The sequence below is a fragment of the Camelus ferus genome, chromosome 6, assembly GCF_009834535.1.
Source record: "Camelus ferus isolate YT-003-E chromosome 6, BCGSAC_Cfer_1.0, whole genome shotgun sequence".
Classification (NCBI taxonomy): Eukaryota; Metazoa; Chordata; class Mammalia; order Artiodactyla; family Camelidae; genus Camelus; species Camelus ferus.
This window is the reverse complement of record NC_045701.1, coordinates 9787747-9804583: the sequence shown is the minus strand read 5'-3', so window position 1 is coordinate 9804583 and position 16837 is coordinate 9787747. Positions and strand designations below refer to the sequence as shown.

Here is a 16837-nt window from a genome sequence, read left to right as displayed (position 1 = left end):
TCAGTTTACGTATGCCTTAAGTGACTTTGTGGCTGAGCCTAAAACAGAATGGAGCCATGAGAAATCAGTTCTTATTATGTAAGAAATCAAGTCATTCCAATTCGGATTATCACAAGAGGACAACCAAGGTGGTGAACATGGAAATCATTACAGGAAACTACCGGTTGGATTCCCAGCCTGAGGACCTTGCCGACATTCACTAGGGAATTAACCATTTTTCCTTTTTCTGGGAAGCACATGGGCTTAACCCATCTTAGGGCCATCATACTGGGCTCTGTGTGCCTTTCCCCATGCCATACTCGTAATATTCCTGTCAAAAGTCACTCCTGGTGCAGGACTGATGCTTACTTTGGTGAATGAGAATGTGGAAAGGCACCAGCCCCTTAATTAATTCAGTGAGGTGAGACAGAGGGAGGCCCACAGAAGGGACTGAAAAGGGTCAGAATACCCCCTCACTCCTGCCTATGAATCGATTTCTAGGCCCAGCCTTGGAGCTTAGCTGTGGGTCCTGGACCAGCCCCTCTGGGTCCCTACTTTGTTCGAAGGAGCTGGGAGAGCTGGGGGTCTGTGACATCTGGTTCATCAGCGTTTTCCCACCTTTGGTGAAGGGCTGGAAGCTGGAGCACTGTCTCTGGTAAGAAATGAGGGGAAAAAAATCAAACAAAAACTTTGACCCACCTACAGATCAATTTAAGGTCTCATCCAAAGAGAGGAGTCATCTCTACCTCTAGCAGTTCTAGAATAGAAACTTTGTCCCATCAAAAGGGATTGAGGGAGGGGCTATACTTAGTCCAGAAACAATTACGTCGGAGGACATGAAGGTATGAGGGGGTCCACAAGCCTGTGGTCAGGCAAGCACAGAACCAGGCCAAGGGGGTGCAATGCTGGCAAGTCCGCTTGAGCTCAGTGTAGGAAACAACCTTCCACCTGGAGCCCACCTTCAGCCCAGCTATTCACATAGTACAGCAGAGGGGCTGGAGGCCTTGACTTTTACTAAAATATAACAAATATTCAGAAAAGTGTACGTAGAAGCAAACAGCTCTCTGAGATTTTATATACACCGCACACCTGTGTCACTAGCACTGAGATGGCTACCAGTTCCCCAGAAAGCCCTTCTGGTCAATACCCTTCCACCCTTAACCCAACTTCTAACAGCATCTGCAGGCTTCACCTGCTCTGTAATTTATAGAAATGGAATCAGAAATTTGGATCCTTTTTGTGCCTGGCTTCTCCTGCCCATCGTAGCATTTGTGAGCTTCAGCCATACTGTGGCTGGTGATTGCAGATGATTCATTCTCAGTGTGAATCTAGAATGATGTCTACGACACGTGTACTTGTTTAATGGGCCTTTGGGTGGTTTCCAACTTGCGACTATTGTAAAGAATGCTGCTCTGAATCTTTTGGTGTCTTTGGGTGAGCACATACGTACCCACTCCTTTTCACCAGGAGTAGAATTGCTGGGTTGCAGTGTGTGTGTGTGTGTTTTAGTTGATTCTGTCAACAGCTTCCAAAGTGTTTGTACCAATTTACACTCCCACCAGAAATGCAGAAGAATTTTAAGGCTTTGTCGCCTCCAAAATGCTTCCCCCATCTGCCCCATCAGAGATGTCTGGAATGTCACCATTAGAGGTGTACCCCTGGCAGGGAGAGCACACGCCTTCTTACAAGTCACCAATACTGTGTTCCTCTCTCAGGAAACAGATTCTGACCAGAGTCAAGATCACTGCAGGAAGACACTGTGCCCTTAATGGCAGGGAAGGGAGACCCGGGACAGCAGAAAGGCCCGTGAGTCTGCCTTGTGGCCCCCCACCTCAGCTGTGGCCCTGAGATGTCTCTCTGGCCATTGCCTTGTGAAAACCAGATTTGGCATTTGTCCCATAGGCTGTGCTTACTGAGCAGAGACCTGTTCTCCTACATTCCCTGGGGAGGAAGAAAGATCAGTGTTGGTGCCCCCGCCCCCTCTAGAAGGAGTAGAGCCCCCCGATCTGTGCAGCCCCTCAGCTCCCTCTGCTTCTCTGTCCTGGTCCACAGCCCCATTGCCTGTGCTCCCCCAACCCAAACCAGCCTCCTTCTCCACTTCTCTCCAAAACAGGAATTATTTTGCACATTTTCTTCCCAGGTCCAAAAATAGGAAAGAGAAGGGAACAGCTAATCTGGTCCAGCTGCTGATTTTGCTACTTAAAGATTTTTTTTTAATAGTAATTCTCTTTCTGGTTTTCCCTCACATCTGCACAACCTTCCACCCCCCTCCCCAACACACACATACACCCTTTACAAAACCAGCCTCTCTAGAATCCAGAGAATGTTTCTTCCTCACCTGCCTGTACCTGGTCTCCACCTAACTGAAGGGGCTCCTCCATAGTAGTGCCAAGTCCCCTACACTGGGGTGTTCATCTTTTGTCTTGCCCACGTGCTGGTTGAATCACTACTGTCTTTGAGTAGTAGTGAGTTTTAACGTATCTCACTCCAGGCGGTGGGTGTTCTAGCCTTCTGCCATCACATTGTTGCTTTTTGAGAAGTTTGGAGGGTAGGCAGAGGTGACAGGAAGATCCCTCAAACACACAGCCACAGTGAACAGGCAAGCTGTGAAGCACTCACTTTGCTTTGTGAATTTCCATGTGCTAAACTAAATTCACGCATCCATTCATGTATCCCATGTGGGAAGCTCCTGGGCACCTAACTTAGGGCAAGCCTGGTGCGAGACGCTGGGGTGGATGCAGATGGATACTTGCCACATGGCTGGCACTGAGAAAGTTCATGCTGGAGGCTGGCATTAAGGATATTTTAGGACTTAAACTGGGACTCTCTGACAGTGAAAAACGCTTGGGGCGCTGACTTTGATCAAAATGATTTCCAGCCAGATCGTTGTGGGGCTAAAGGCACTAACTCCCCCAGAATTCCCAGGGACTCCTTTTCTAGTGCCATTCCCTACTGCAGTTCCCTACCTGCAGCCAAATTCATATAAGGAGCAGGGTTTGGGTCCCAGCAATGCCTCCCCCAACTTCTACAGCAGCCCTCTGGCCTCACCTTTCTTCCCCTGCTCCTGCCTCCCTCCATGGCAGAAGAGGTGGGGCCACACCCAGATTACAGTCTCCACTCTCTGCTCCTTAAGTGGCATCTCAAGTCAAGTGCAGACACTTGGAGGGGGTTGTAGATAGAATCTTTGTCCTCAGATCCTACACAGATCTACAATTTTAAATGCCGCATTTTGTCTAAAAATGTGGACCTTTTTCTGTGCAATTTTGGGAGACAGTTATAAAGTCTTGCTTGGCTGAGCAATCCTCAGAAGGAATCATCATATGCAGACCCAGGTTAGATTTCCCTGGAAAGCTTATGGGAAGGGATTGTCTTTAAGAGCACAGAGGCAGATCATCTCATTTTTGGCTGAAGAGAAACTAGTGAAAGAATTTTTCACATTCTTAGTACAGAGACCCCCATTATGAAGCTTCAGTTTTTCCCCTGGGCTTCTACTCCACGACTGGGAAGAGAGAGAAACACAGAAAGAAAAGGAAATTGCCTCCATGGGGAAATACTAAGGCAGCAAGTATTCAAAGAAGGCAGTATGCCTTACCTATCTGAGTATCTCCAACTTCCAGCATCATCAACACTCAGTATAATGTTTGTCTAATAAATTCATGAATAAATGAATAATTAAGTGAATAAAGGAAAATAAATTAGATTATTGTGCTTAGCATTAGAGAAGCAACAAGAAGAATAAATTCCTAAAAAAAGTCTATTTTGTGTGATATCCCAAAGCAAATGGGAGACAGAAATATGCCATAACTCCTTGGACTGGTCATTGATCTGGGTGCCTCCACATGTCTCTACAAGCCTGTGAGGCTTGTCAGGGTGGAGGCATGTTGAAATGCAGGTACAGGCCTCCTTGGAGTATACACAGCTGGTGATTCTGAGCTGTTGTAGGGGGCAGCTGTTTTCTTTGCCTGCCCAATACCTATTTCCCCTTTCTATGGCTAGGAGCTCATCAATTTTTTTTGATGGATCCACATTTTATTCGCTCCCAGATCAATGTGGTTCAGGTGGGACTTACCATACCTCCCATACCCAGTGATAGACACAAGACTTAGACATGTCCAATCGAAGTCACAATAATTGATTTAGAGACCCGGGACATGATACAATCCGGCTCAGCAAGGGACAGTGCTTGTACTTTTGCTGGAACTACACGAGGCCTGGCTGTTATTCTGTTGCCATTGCTAAGCTGGGAAAGTGTCAGCCTGATGCTGCTGGTGGCCATATCATCCACAAGTGGGAAGAGCCTGACGTGAGCTAATAAATTCTCTTTCTGTGTTAAGTAGGATTAGGTTTTCTGTCTCTTGCAGCTGTGAGAGCCATGACTGGGGCTTTCTCTTCGTGCTCTGAGGCCCTGAAACCACCCCTGGGGCCCTCTGGCCCTTGGTCAGGCATTTTGCCCACTCTCCGTGATCTATGCTGGGTGATATGCTAGGAGATACCTGGTTCACAAGTTTGGGGCCATGCCATTTTCATCAGGGCTGTTCCTTGTGTTTGGATTTCCTGAAAGGTCTCAGCTGAGCCTTTCTTTGTGCCCAGCACACTGTCCTTGTGGATAGTACATCAGCATTCTGAGAATGCAGCCTGCTTTCCCTGGTGGGGCTCAGTTACCACGTTGACCTCAGCTGCTCCAGGAGTCAGTGACAGGACTGCATTTTCATGGGGACCCTTGAAGTGGTACCTTCGTGCCTGGGTAGCTAGCCTGGACCAGCACTGCTCTAAGTGTCTGTCCACAAACTATTTGTTACTGGTCCATGATAAGGTAAGAAGATTGCAGCAGAATATATATCACTGCACTATTTACCTCATAAGGAAAGTCTTGCCATTAAAAAAAAACCACCTTAATAATCTAGTTGTTCCACATGAATTTACAAGCTCCTTGAGGGCCAGTAATGAAAGAGCTCATGGGCTGACAGTGGTCTGCAGACCATGCTTTAGTAACGCTGGCCTAGACAACCCTAAGTTCCCACAGTCGTACAAGACAGTATGAGTCTCAACTGCAGTCAGATTCCTAGATCTGACCCTCTTTGACAGGGAAGCCTTGCCATCTTCTGAGAATGATGGATCTATTGCAGTGGTTCTCAACCTTGGCTGCACATTAGAATCATCTGGGAAACTTTCAAAATGTGGATTTCACCCCAGGACAGTTTGATTTGACTTTGGGATTTTCAGCAGTTCTCCAGGTGACTGTAATGTGCAGCCAAGTCTGAGGACCAGTGCTCCAGCTCGAGATTAGTGGTTATTCAACATTAATGTGTAAAAATCATTTAAAGAACTTGTCTGAAATGTATTTCTGTGCACCAATGCCAAAGATTCTGATTCAGTAGGATCCTGGAAATTGCAATTTAAAAAAATAAAAAACAAACAGGTATCCCAGGAGATTCTGATGTAGGTGTACCACAACACTTTGAAGAGCACTGCTTTAGATGATTTTCTGGACAGGTTAGAGCCAGGCTGGCTGGAATATACAAAGATTTGAGGAGAATTTCAATGGCTGAAATGTCGAAGCCTCACCAGCTGAATTTGTTTCCTTTCCTTTCCTTTCCTTTCCAGAACATCTCAAGTATGTGGAACTGTCACAGCAGAGATATGGGAAAGGAGCTATTAACAGTGTCCTGTGAAGTCCAGGAATCAGTGGGCAACCTTAATTGTCTTGGAATTTGTCAATCCAGTATTATTAATACTCTGTCTTATTTCATGTGGATGTTTCTGCCTTCTGAACTCTTAAACCATCTTTTGCTGCTTTAGCCTAAAAGGAAATGTTGTAACTATAGGTCCAAGGTAGCCTAGGCCAGGCTTAGAAGTGGCTAGGTCCGATCATAATGGCATTATGATGGAGTAGGCATCTCCTGTCAGCCTCTGTACATAGCAGAGCTATTTTACTAGTTAAATGGCTTTATAATGACAACAGGTGAAAGACATTTTTGATCAGTAAGAAGTTGTGTATCCCTTCAAAGGTTCACATCATAAGCCAGGCTTTGCTCAGTTGGTCCAGGAGACTGAAAGTCAGAGGGAGAGAAAAATCAGTAAACGGTAAACACAAATCAAGGTGGTCCTGAGACAGGAAGTACCCGCATCCTTCTTATTGATGGAGAACAGTGGGTCCTAGTAATGAACTCCTCAGGTTAGTCAGCACCTATGTGGTTGTGCGTGGCTTCAAATTCAGGCCCAGAATGAGGATATTGTTAATGTTCAGAGGGACACGGGCCCTGGGGACCAGTCCTCTAAACATTGGCCCACTCCTCTAAAGCACCTGAAGTCTGAATACTTGTTCAGGGTTCTCAGAAAGGGGAGAATCATGGATATAAACAAAAAGTCTTTTAAATGATTTCTGAAATGGTTTTTTAATGATCTTGAGGTCTTAAATCAACTAACACTTAGTTAAGTTCAATATACAATTTCTTTCTATAGGGAGCCCCTCTTCCTTGTGAAAACTGGCTATGTATAACTGTGAAGTTCTAATTATTCTGATTCCCCATGGGTATATTCTGATTACCCAGGAAAAACCCAGTTTGCATCTATTGCCTTGTATAATTACTAACAGTGTTCTGTTTCCATCAGAAGGGTCCCAGTTTGGGTGACAAATTGCATGGTGATTTTTTTTTTTTAATTAGTAAATCAATGAATGTAAGTTTTGGCTTTTTTTTTTTTAATTTTTAAGTTTGTAATCACTGAAGTGAGGAAGCCAGGTTAAAGAACTGAAGTGGGAGAGAGATTTTTAAAAAATTATTGCAACACTTGCAAAGTTTTCTAAGATGAATTCAGTAGGAATCCAATGATAATTTAAAAAAATCTCTCAGGCAGTTAAGACTTTTTGATGGAAACTGTTGACTCTTCTCTGCCTCAATGCCCTTTCACTTGAGGAATCCACACTTGCTAAAGGCCATCAGATAAAATTGTAACTGAATTAAAAAAGGAAACAAACCAGAGTTGTTTTAGAATCTTACAGCGAGCACCTACTATGCAAGCTCAGACCAAAGAGAAGAGACTCAAATCCCGTGTTCCAGGGAGGATCCTTAGGAAATGAGGAGAGATAAACAAAATGTTCTGCCATGGAATTATCGTCCCTTGAGCAGTGCCTGATTCAAAAAAAAAAAAAAGTGTGTATCTTCAGCATTAAGTGGATCAACCAGCAGAGTTGCCAGTCCCTGCCACCCAGCCTCATCTCTGTCTCTCTTGCTCATCGGCTAAGTTTCCAGCTCATTTCTAGGTCAGTCACATCCAACATGGGGGACAATGACTGTGTCAGCCACCTTCCGTATCAGTGGTGCTTTACAATTCTCTCCTCCAGTGCTCCAGGTGCCACTGAGAGGTGTGGGAACGTGGCTGGTCCATCACATCATCCCCATCTTCATTATTGACAAAGCTTCCACTTATCGGAGGGTCCACCATATGCCAATGACTGTTTCAAACACTCTACTTGAAGCAACCTACTTTTTACAACCTTAAGGGGAGGTCCTGTTATCATCTCCATGTGGCAGATGAAGAAACCGAGGCACAGAAAGGCTAAGTGACTTGCCCAAGTTCACACAAGTAGCAAGATGTGGAGCCAGGATCCAAAAGGAGGAAATGTGATTCCAGAGCCTGTGCCTCTAACCACTTTCTCTACCCCAACTCCAATAGGAATGACATTCCGGACGGCAAATAGCTATTTCTCCTGACACCACTTCCCTCTCTAGCTACGTCTGTCCTTCCCTTTACAGCGCAAAATTCCTCAGATCCCTCAAACAACATGACAACGGTTTCTACGTCCAATTCCTCTCCTTCCTTTCCTTCTCGAATCCCCTTCAATCAGGCAGTCACCCCACTTCTCCACTACAATTATTCCCTTAAAGTAAGTAATGATCCTCATGTTGATAAACCCACTGGGAATTCTCAGCTCTCACCTTCCTTGATGAGTCAATAGCTAACAAGTCGATCACTCCCCAGTCCTTCAACACCTCTCTTCATCGGTGGCCAGGGTGCCACCTTTCCTTACCTCACTGACCATTCCTCTTCAGTCCCCAAGGCCAGCGCCCCTTGAGACATCCCAACGTTGGTGTGTCTCTGGGCTCAGTTCTTGGAATTCCTCTCTTGTCTATCTGCACTCTTCTTGATGATCTCATTCAATTTTAGTTTTCAATATCTGTATCACCAACCAACTTTTCTCCCTTGAACTCCAGGTTCTACTATTAACTGTCATCCAAACATGCAGGAGTGAGCTCCTACATGAAGCTCGACAAGAACCCCAATGAAACTTACTCCACCTGCCATCTTCTCCATCTCATTTATCACCACATCCGCTGCCACCCCCTCATCCAAACCCTCCCCATCTCCTGCCTGGATTATTATAGTAGCTTCTTAATTAGTCTTCTTGCCTCTACCTTCATATCCTTTTCAGTCTGTTCCCAGTATAGCAACCAGAAAGATCTTGTTTAAGTATGAGTCAGACCATGTTACTCCTCTGCTCCAAATAATACAATGGTTTCTCCTCGCACAGAGTGTGGCAGGTTATATTTCCCAAAGATGGCTGCAATCATATTTCCTATCCCACGTGCTCTTCTTATAATCTGACTTAAGAGAAATGAGGTTTGTTTTCTCCCCCTGGAATCTGGACAGGATTACGACTGTTTCAAAAGTGATAGAAGTGACTGTCAAGGCCAGATCAGCCTTTGAGTTTTCCCAGATTCCAACAGCCATAAACACTGTGGAAACATCATGGAACACATACAAGCCACCCTCACCATGCCCTGTCCAAGTTCCTGACCTACACATGCATCATAAAATGACTGTTTTATGACACTAATTTTTTGGGCAGTTTGTTACGTAGCAAAGGTAACTAGAACACTGGGTGAAACCAAAGTCCTTCTAACAGCCACAAGGTCTCCTGTGATCTGGCTCCTTGTTGTGGTTCTGACCTCGTCTCCCACCACCCTCCCACTTCCACTCCAGGCATCCTGGCCTGCTTGCTAGGTTTTAATTACACAAAGCAGTTCCCTGCATTAGGGTCTTTATCTTTGTGATTCTCACTGCCTGGAGGTTTCTGCCACTACCTGCACCCCCCGCCCCATTATCTTCAGATTTAATCTCTCATCTCCTTCAAATTTCCCTTTTCAGTCTTTCCCGGTGTGATATCCAGGCTCCTCGATGGTGCCAATGATAGCTGCCTCCTGGCATCATGCTGTGGCACAGTCCCCTCCCACAATGACCAGAACCGGGTCATGTCACCAGTAGGTTACAGCAGAAGTGACAGAATGTGACTTCCAAGGCTCGGTTACAAAAGACACTGTGGCTTAAATCTTGCCCTCTGAGATCACTCGCTCTGGGGGAAGCCAGCTGCCCTGTCGAGAGGAGGCATGAACAGCTCTACGGAGAGGCCGATACACTGAGGAACTAAGGTCTCTGACCAACGTCAGCAAATGACTGATGCCTCTTGCCAATAGCCATGAGAGGTAGACACTTTGGAAGTGGATTCTCCAGTCCATTCAAGCATTCAGATGACTGCACCACTGCTGACATCTTGATTGCAACCTCATTAAAGACTCCAACCCAGAACCACCCAGCTAAGCTGCTCATGAATTCATGACTCACAAAAATTGTGAAATAGCAAATGCTTGTTGTTTTAAGCCACTAAATTCTGGGATAAATTGTGCTTCAGAAAAAGATAACAAAAACACCTCTGGCTACCCTGTTTAACAACGTAAACTTTCTCTTCCCAAGGTTCTCCATCCCCCTTTCCTGCTATATTTTCTCCACTGTACTTATTACTATCTAATATACTACATATTTTACTTAACTACTGACTCCCCTCCTACCCCCCGCTATAATGTTAGGCTTTAAGAGGATAGGCATTTTTGTCTGTTTTATTCACTGCAAATCTCCAGTACCAGGCATATAGCTACAACTCAAGAAGTAGGTGTTAAAAGGATAAATCTCAATACCACTCTGTGATCAATTGGTTATGGCTACCAGAAGCACTGTGTTAATAAAAGGACTGTCTGAACTTCACAGGAAGAATGCTGCAATCAATTAGCAATGACTGCTATGGGTGTGCAAGCAGAAGTAGCATCATGTTTGCCATGTGTTTGCGTTCCCTGCTCCATCCCTGCGTCTTTTCTTCAGGCACAATTCATAACCAGTTAGCCTGTACCAATGATAACAAAGTTCCTGTTTTGTCAAGGGCTTCAGATACAGCAACTTGCTCTACGATTTAACATTTACAACATTAGGAAAACTCTTTCTCTCCTAACTCTCCATACACATGCCAAGATTCACTGTCTGCTGGCTCTTGATTATCTTCTGGGGAGGCAAAGAATAACCTGTTATGATTATCTTTGAACTAACTCTACATAAAACATAGAATGTAAACATCAAGGAATGAAAACTATATGACTTAACAGTGGGCAAATTTTAACCTTGAAAACTGTTCAACAATAGAATTCAGAGTTTGTGTAGGAGTTTGAGAGTAATTTTCAAAATGCGTAAAACACTTACGCAGCCCATGAGAGTACCACCAACTCTGTTATGAATCGTAGGATGGAAGGCAACATTCAGGAAAGCCAAATCTGCAATGTTTCTCATGGACCCAGTGATCCTCTTTGAAAACATTACTCTCCTTTATTCTTTCAAAAAATGTTTTTCTGCTGCCTACTGTGTTCTTACATTGCTTCAGGTAAGGGGAATCCAACAGACAGAGTCCCTGCTTCAAACATTTTACATTCTCTTCCTCAAGGAGCATGACTTCCTGGCTGGCTCTGCTCACCCCAGTTGGACAGTCAGAACTCAAGCGCCTAAGAGATTTCTACGTTTAGCAACAGCTCTTTTGTCCCTTGCCACATGGAATGTGAGACATTAGGGTGGGAGCACCCATGTGGTTTTATTCAGCCTGTCCATTTTTAATTGGGGATCCTGAAATTCAGAACCTGTTTTCTTTCATGAAACAAGAGGCAGAATTTCAGCTGCATCTTCTAAGTCCAAGTATCACTTTCACAGGATTCTCGGTATTTTTAAGGTAATGACTGTCCAGGTTCCCCCTGGGGAGACTAGAGAGGTCTGGTGTGGGAAAGGCACCCAGAAGCACAGTGAGCACTAGGTCTATTCCAGACGCATCAGTCAGACTGAACCGTGTATGCAGCACAGACATGGGAAGCAGGTCTGGGTAGGGGTGTAGGTAATGTCATGAGCTCAGTTTTTGATTTATGGGCCGTAAGATAACTTCAGAAAATCCAAGAATAAAGGTCTATTAGGTAGTGAGAAGTACAGTCAATCAGTCAGTCATTCAGCAGTCTATCATTGTGCTGACGGCAGCTGATGTGCAGGGACTACAGAACAAGAAAAAGACGGTTGAAGAGGGAGTTCTAGGGCACGTCCACGTTTCACATGCATCATCTCATTTGATCGTCACCGTAACCACTGTAGTGGATAGAATGGAGATTATTTTGATCTTACTTTAAAGATGACAGATGAGAAGCTTTGAGAGGTTGGGTTTTGCTCAAGGTCTCATGCAGCAAAGTCAAGAAAAGGCCTTGTGGGGCCTCTTTTACAACATCACTACTCTGTGAACTTTCCAGAGAGAAATAAAGTATCAGTGTTATTCAAATTCTGTTGTTTCTGCACTTTTGATGATCACTCTGGCCATTCCCTCCTTACATATGGGAAAGGAAGAAAAGGTTGCAACAGCTAGATTTCCTTCATTCACTGCAGAAGGAGCGCAGGACTAGAGTCTAAGGACCTTAGATGGCTCCCATCACCCCGCCTGCAGTTCACTGCCCTCCATCTCCAAACATATCTCTTTTTTCCCAACTAAAATCTGAGCCAAAGAAATGTAGCTGAAACTCTGATAATTTTTGTATTTTTTGTAACATAGTGGTTCAGACAAAGATGAACAGATTCAAGCAAAAAAATTTTTTTTTAATAAAACAAGTTAAAAGTAATTTCATCTTTGCAAATGCCAAGCTTTACCTTTGTGTGCCTTGAAATTCCTTGGCAATGCATTTAATTTTGGGGAATCTGAGTTTATTAGAGGAATGTTGGGAGGAAGCAGGCTCCCTCTCCTCCCCGCCCAGTGTCAGATTCAGCCATGAGTGTGTCTGCACTGATTTGCTTGAGGTGTTATGACTATGACACAGTGATAGTTTGAGTCTCTCCCTTGTCTACCTGGAGTGAGGAGTAGGGTGCTTGCTTGTCTCTGTTTTCAAGCAACAGCCAGGTGGTGGACAGGCAGATCCTGAGCTACAGTGCTTTTTGAGAAGAATAGTATGTGCTTACCCCATCCTCCCTACACCTCCTAACAAATCTCTAGGAACTTCAACAGAATAAGAACAGTCTCAGAATGTCCAGTGGAAGGTATCTGGGCTGGGTTTTCTTAACAGAGTTTACTCAAGGAGTGTGATTTAAAAAGAAATGTACCTCTTGATCAGAGTAATAAGAACAGCCCCTACCATTATATCAGGCGATTCATATGGGCACTGTGCTAGGAAGGTTACTACATCATCTCACTTAGTATTTGCATTACACCAGTAAAAGGTCTCATTTGCCCCATTGTATAGATGGAAAAATCAAGTCTCAGAGATATCACGTAACTTGGTGAGGATCACAAAGCTGGTAGGAAGTGAGGCAATGAGTGTCTGACTCCAATATCCGAAGTATGAAACCTCCTTTGCCCCTAGGCCTGCAGCCCTTTGGTAGGGAGTTCATTTCAAATCTACCTGGCTGCTTTCTAGGTCACCTTCCTCTCCTGGATGGGGCTTACACTGCCCCTGATCACACTGTCATGCAGTGAGGCTGGAGGGCCAGAAAAAAAATGGAGGCAGGGTTGCCAGATTTAGCAAATAAAAATACAAGATGCCCAATTAGGTCTGAAGTTCAGATAAACAACAAATAATTTCTTCGTGGAAGTACATCCCAAATATTGCATGGGGCATACTTACACTAAAATTTTTGTGTGGTTTATTTGAAATTCAAGTTTAACTGGGTGTCCTGTATTGGGTCTAGCAGTGCCAGATGGAAAAGGGCCAATCCAGCCTTCAACCAGTAATGCTGGGCTCTGCTCTCCTTCTCAGGCTGGTTCTTCTGCCAAACTCTCCTTTCCCAAATTCCCCAATCTCCAGAAACTCAGTCTGCTTTTCTCTCCTTCTAAAATGCCAGAGCCCAAACCCCAAGGAAAAGTTACCTAGAATCCTAGCAGTTTGCAGCTTCCTTTTGCTGGTCCTCAAAATAAACATGCATGCTCTCTCCCTTCATATGGGCGTCTCATCTAACCTGGACAGGAACATGGATGGGGTGGTCACAGGAGTAATAGGCATGGAGAAATCATGAAGCTCCCAACGTGATTGCAAAGTTCTCTTGGTATTTAGTTCCTGCTTTCTCAGCAGCACCCCCGCCCCCCACTCCTCCCCAACTCTTTCTTAGCTGGTTCTAGAAGTCTCAGAGTTGGTGCCCGAAGACCCTCAGCCCCACAGCCTGGAGGCTGTGTCTTTTCATTTGAAGAGTGAGGCTGGTTCATCAATCATCTCCCTCCTCTGCCTTTAACCTAAAAGATGCCAAATTCTGCCTTTGCCCCACATCACCGCACTGAATGAAAGTGTAGCCAGAGGAGAGGTTGGCCTATTGCACTGACTCACCTTCATGCCTGAGTAGCAACTGTCTCAGAAAACAAACTCCTTTCTCTCTCGACCATGTTGAGTCCTTCGCTTTAAATCCAGGACAACTTCAGATACACTTCTGCCTTTAAAGCTCTCGTTCTCCACGCACCATCACGTGCGCCTGGTGCTGCCCGCACAGCCAGCACTACTTTGTTCCCTGTCTTTCGAGTCTACGGGTCTGGCTCCTCACACTGCTGCCCAGCTGTCATCACACGCGGCAGCCTGCTGGCTGATCCTGGACCACAGACTGAGGGGCGGGGTTGGGGGCCAGGGAGAGATTTTACAACATATTAAGAAATTAACTGATGCTAAATTTTTCTCACTGTAACTCATGCTTCTGGCTTCTCTTTAAAACTCAAAAGACCCAGTGCCAGCAGGCCCTCAATCCTGCCCATTCCATGGTGCCTACACAGCCTAGTTCCCCACCTCCCTTGTCTAGTTTCATGCCAGGCCCCAGTTGGGATTGACAGCCAGCCCCTCCATGGAGAATTACAGGCCTTCCTCACACAGGAGGCAGACTATGAGTGGACTCCTGATAAACATATTATATAAGTTTATATAAGAGAACCAGGAAAATTACAGTATTTTTTAAAAAGGTAGTTCAAAGTTCTACAGGAAATCATTTATTTTTACTTATGACTGTATATGCTAATTTGAAGAATATTGAAATATATGCATCTGTTCACGTTGATGGTTCTTCCAGGTTTAGAATCAATTTCAATCAGTACTATAAAATATATAGACATTGTGAAATTATGTCTCATTAAATTTAAAGGAAAAGTTTATTGCTAAATAACTGTAACTTTGCTCATTGAATTCACCTCAGAATACTTTTAATGTGGTTGCAAGTGGACCTACAATCTACTGACTCATACAGAATCCAACTCCTCTTCACTTTTGCCAGTTATGAGTTAATAGGCAAAAAACATGGACAAATGAACAGAACGTGGAACTTTCCTCTCTGTATGCTAAGACTGAAAAAAAAGAAACATGTTCACTAGCATCTCATTAAAATACTACAAGCAGAGACAATATCAGAGCAGAAAAACATCTTGTGCTGACTTCCGAGAAAAGCATTGCTTGTCCTCAGAGTTCAGGAGATGGAATCACCTGATACTGTTGATCATTTTACCCAAGAAGTTATCCTATTGGATGATTTAAGAAATAGCTTTTCTTTCAAGTATTTGACAATCACTTTGGCAAATAAAGCTCCCTAATATATTTGCAAATATTAACATATCCATGATGTAATTATTATACTAATCACGTTATACAGTACATCCTAATGCAGAAAACTTTTCTTTCCCCTTATTTCTGTCAGGAAAATCAGAGAATTCCCTGCCCCTTATCCAAATTTGGCCCATATTATCAGAAGAAAAATCACAGAACTATGGAGTCACAGATTTTAAAACTTCAAGGTGCCTTCTGTGCCATGAGGGATGCATTTCAATCCTTTTACATCATCAGAGTTAATCGGTGGAAATGCAGAACAGTACTGGCTAACGGACAGGGAGCTGGAAGCAGGTCCCACCTGGGCAGAACATATGTCTACATTTTGTCTGATTTTTGCACATGAAGAAGCTGAGACCAAAGATGGGGAGTGATCAGGACAGTCTCATGGCTAGTGAGCAGCAGAAGGGACAGGAGCCCTGGGGCAAAGTCTCCTGGTTTAGTATTCTTTCCAGGATTGCCTCCTTAGAAAAATGCAAAATGACAATGAGGGTCCTCTATATAAGCAATCAGGAAGAGGTATTGCACACTTTAAAAGACTATTGTTAAAATGATGAAAAATGCAATGTTTTTACTTAAAGAAAAAAAAATGTCCGTGTATGTGACTAGAAGAACATACACCCCGATGCCAACTGTGGTCAATGTTAACACTGGAATGTAAGCTTCACGAGAGCAGGGAGTTTGCTCAGTGCTGTCTCCACGGCACCCACAATAATGTGGGGAATAGTAGGTGTCTGATAAACAGGGTGGCCATGTGTGCTGGTTAGCCCAGGACAGCCCCATTTATGCCTTCTGTCCTGGGGGTGACCCCTTTGTGCCCCTTTCCATTCTCGAAGTGTCACTCTAAATATTACTTAATATTTTTAATAAGTAATTTATGAAGGATGGATTATGGGCTTGTTTTTATTTTCTTCTTTTGATTTATCTGCATTTTCTAAGTTGTGTATAATGAATTTGCATGATGGGGAAAAAGATTTTTTTAGACTAAAAATTTAGAATTTGGATCTTGATCAAATCAGCTTCCTATTGTTCAAATATTCAATTATGTGAATCACTTCATTTCCTGATAGTAATCTAAATAATGTAATAAACCTCCAAAATAGAATAAAAACACAAACATATGATTTGTGTATACAATGTTAAAATACCCTAGAATGCTAGACTGAAACTGAAGATCACATTTTTTAAAACTCAGATCATAGCACAGTGTGGTTTTCAGATCAAGCCACTTCTACTTTGAACTATTTGTAATTAATAAGAAGCTCTTTAAATGTGTTAATTTGTTCTACTTTTGAAAAATAATTAATTTTTGTTAATTTTTCTCCAGGGGTCTTTGCACTGTGTTAACAGTGCCCACTTATCTCCATTTTCATGAAAAGGTAGGTAATTATAAAAGTGTAATGAATGGTTTTAACCATAAAAGTTAACATAAGAAAACCATGTTAACTTTTTCTTATTCTATTCAATTGAGGAAATAAAGATTTTTTTTAAAAAACGAAGAGGAAAAGAGGGAAAGCCCACCCCACCCCCCTTCCAACAAACGAACTGTAACGGCAGAACGAGAGCTGCAGGACTTCCCACAGCAAGAAAGACACCTTTGCGCGCTGATGCCCGCAACACCATTTCCTTCCTGACACTCCCACCTTCTGGCTCCCAAAGTGCTATGTTCTTTGACTTTCCACCTCTTCACACTTGGGTTCTGTCCCTTGCACCATCCCTGGGGCTCACTCCTTAGCACTCTGCTGTGCTTCCCTTCAAAGGCTCTTCTCTCACCGTGGTGTTGGCCTCTCACTAATGGCTCATTCTTATATCAAGAAATTCCCACCTCACCCAGCATCACCCTAAGAGCACCACACGTTCAGTGGCTTTCAGATTCCTTTCCTTGAAACAATCTGCCATCTCTGGAATATAAATGAATGAGGACCTACTATGTGCAAGCCTCTGTGGGGGATGCA

The 16837-nt window shown here is 43.8% G+C and overlaps 1 long non-coding RNA gene across 1 annotated transcript in view; it reads right to left on the bottom strand.

The window, feature by feature from the left end:
- LOC116664091 overlaps nt 1-16837 on the bottom strand; it is a 125951-nt gene that overhangs the window by 69926 nt on the left and 39188 nt on the right. The window lies entirely within an intron of this gene.